Source organism: Myotis nattereri, assembly GCF_964212035.1.
Source record: "Myotis nattereri genome assembly, chromosome: 21".
NCBI classification, from domain to species: domain Eukaryota; kingdom Metazoa; phylum Chordata; class Mammalia; order Chiroptera; family Vespertilionidae; genus Myotis; species Myotis nattereri.
This window is the reverse complement of record NC_138097.1, coordinates 2495972-2499107: the sequence shown is the minus strand read 5'-3', so window position 1 is coordinate 2499107 and position 3136 is coordinate 2495972. Positions and strand designations below refer to the sequence as shown.

The window sequence follows — 3136 nt, the reverse complement described above, 5'->3', positions numbered from 1 at the left end:
CCGGAGAGACCCACATCTCACGGGCATTTCGGCCCCATGAGGCTTCCTGCAGATCCAGGGACTCTGAGCGTCTATCAAAGACGACAGCCGGTGTGAAGGATCCCTGAGGCTGGAAAAGCGGGGGGCAGGTGCACGGTGCCCCGAGGCCCAGGCTGTCCTGCCTGCTTCCTGCTGCCGCCGCCATGGGGCGCTGCCGCTCTGCGCTCGGCCTGGGCGGTCGCACGGGCGCCCTCGCCGTCCGCCGGCGGGAGGGAGCGGCCGCTGGGCCCGGGCCGCGCCGTGGCCTCGTCCCGCGCGGAGGAGCGCGGCCCGCCCACTCGCCCGGTGACCGGTCTCGTCTGCAAACCACCGGCAAAGTCCACCAGGCGCGCAGAGCGGTCTCAGAGGTCCGGTTTCGGACAGAAGGAGCCTTCTCTATTTTGGTGCCAGAGGTGGTCGGATGCCCCGCAGCGTCATTTCATCGGGTCCTTTCCAGTGTTTAAAATTGTTGTCCAGGTGCTGCAGTGACTCCTGGAGGTCTACAGAGTCGTCCCAAGGAGGGAACAAGTCTGTGACGAAGGAGTCGAAGGAGATCTGGGACTGGGCGATGCTGCAGGTGTTTCGGCCAAAAGCTGGCATCGCCGCAGGTAAGTCCAGCTTCTTCTCTCCTTCGGTCTGAGAAAAATCCTCCTCCGAGGTGCGTGCGGCCCACTCGATGCTCTGCTCCCAGGGCCGGCAGGGGCTGGACACGTCCGCGCACTTGATCATCAGCCGCTTGATCAGAGTCCGGTTCTCTGGAGACCGGAGCATCGTGTCTGCGTCACGAGGGTTTGGCTCACTCCCCTCGCTTTCCTCCAGCTCCACCAAGGCCTTGACGACGCTGTTGACAAACTTATTGATGTGCTCGAAGTGCCTGGTCATCTCCGTGGCCAAGACCATGTCGATGATGGCCTGGCGCAGCGTCCGGCAGTCATTCCTCTCCACGTTCTTGAAGATGTTGCTCTTGTCCTCCTTGGCGGCCAGCTGGAAGGCCAGGGCCGCGTGGTGGCTCTCCAACACGGCACGGTCACACAGCACCGCCAGCGGGCGGCCTCGTCCACTGAGTCTAACTCTAACCTAACGCTTGCTGCATCCTCTCCTGGCAGAGGAAGTAGGCGGTGGCCTGCAGCACGTCGGCAGCGGGGGTGGGGTTGGGGTCGGGGTTGGAGGAGTGGTAGTTGGCTTCCACAGTCTGCAGCCACAGCCGCAGCGTCATCTCCCAGCACTTCAGGAATTCACAGACCCCAAAGCGAGCGAAGATTTTGAGACCAAGAAAAGTCAAAGGCCTTTTCTGAGTGGCAGTCTCCAGTTCAAAGACATTAAAGTCCCGTCGCCATCGTTTTCCATGGCCTCAGCTATCCGCGGTGGGATATTGTGAAGGGACTCGGAGGTGAGTCAGCTGCCCGAAATTGGATGCAGGTGTTTTGTTGAGAGAGTATACTCATTCCCAGATAGTCTTCGAAAACCGTCAGACATCAGGCCCCCAATGAGGTCCTTGGTGTTGAGGATCCTCTCCCTTCGCCCCGAACTGTGGTGAATACAGCTCCGAGGTTCTCAGAATTTCCAGGACGCGGTCCAAGGCTTCCGTCACAGGCATGGAGCTGTTCTCCTGGGCAGCACTGATGATATTGATCACCTTGGTGATGGGCGCCTCGATGGTCATGGAGTGGATCCGGGCCATGGAGGAGTGTCGCCTCTGGCTGGCCACTTCGCTTGCTCGTGAGGCTACACTGCTGACGTCCAGGGAGCTTTTCCTCTTGTCTTTATGTTTGCCTGATGGATTATCTGTGGGAGGGTCAGAACGAACACATTCCGTGATCTTCTCAGCCTTACTGCTGCCGTTGCTCACTCGGATAATGGACACATAGTGTGTAATTTTTCCTCCCTGTCCAATGACAGGTATTATCTTCACATTTTGTTGTACATTATCTCCGTTTTTGGGGTGGTAAACGCCTTGCCACTCCTTGCCCATCTTCATGCACGAATTTATAGTACTGAACAAGTCAGCCTTTTTCTCATTTAGAGGCATTTTTGCTAACTCCTTCCTTAATAATTCACCCAACTCATAGCCCACTGTTGTACCAAATGCTGGGTTTACATACTGTATGTAGTTGTCCTCACTCGGGATTTTAATGGCGTCTTGGCTGTTCTCTAGTGCAGTGAGTACTGAATTACAAGCCCTGAGTTTCAGCTGTGACCGCACCTCTCCAAACTCCAGCTGCAGCAGCTCGGCGTGACAGGCCTGGAGGCTGGGGTTCTCCACGTACCTCCTCGTAAAGCCGGCACTAATGAGGGACATCACAGACTCTTCTCCATCCCGCCTGCGTACTACACCAACAATAACTGTGTTTTCTGAAACTTTTGTTGCTCGAATAGACTTGTCCAGCTGCTGGGGGTTTCTGTGGTCTATGATGATGATGTCATGATTTGCTGCCAGGAAAAATTACAATTCTTAATTATAAACCTGTGTTTTCTTTGTTTTTTGTTTTTTAAATATATTTGATTTTTTACAGAGAGGAAGGAAGTGGAATAGTTAGAAACATCGATGAGAGAGAAACGTCAATCAGCTGCCTCTTGCACAGCCCCTACTGGGGATGTGCTGCAACCAAGATACATGCCCTTGACTGGAATTGAACATGGGACCCTTCAATCCGCAGGCCAATGCTCTATCCACTGAGCCAAACTGGTTAGTGCTAAACCTGTGTTTTCCATCAAAATTACTTCTTGCATAAATTTTGGGACACCCTATATAAAACTGTCGTTTTCTTTGTAGACGTTATTTCAGATTCTGTGAAGCTCAGAATGCTCCTTGAGGTAAGAGTATTACTGCAATTATTCCTGAAGCCCACAAATATCAATGGATTTATATAAGTAATATTTTAATTGACTTTTAAAGAGAGACAAAGTGAGAGAGTAATAGGGAAATATGGATCAGATGGCCTCTACAAGCCCCCACACTGAGGACTGAGCTTGCATGCTCCACTTACTTGTGTCATCACTGGGAGTCGAACTGCAAACCTTTCTGTGAATGGGATCACATTCAACCTATCGAGGTCGATTTTTTATTTTATTATTAAAATATCACATTAGTACGAGAAAACGCAAGCTATGAGAGAAT

General features: G+C 52.7%; 1 pseudogene across 1 annotated transcript; it reads right to left on the bottom strand.

Moving 5' to 3' along the window:
* Positions 1–414: 414 nt before the first annotated feature.
* LOC308535789 (high affinity cAMP-specific and IBMX-insensitive 3',5'-cyclic phosphodiesterase 8A-like) lies at positions 415–2458 on the bottom strand (annotated as a pseudogene). Its single transcript has one exon. The product of its transcript is annotated as a high affinity cAMP-specific and IBMX-insensitive 3',5'-cyclic phosphodiesterase 8A-like (transcript).
* Between the last annotated feature and the right edge of the window lie 678 nt (positions 2459–3136).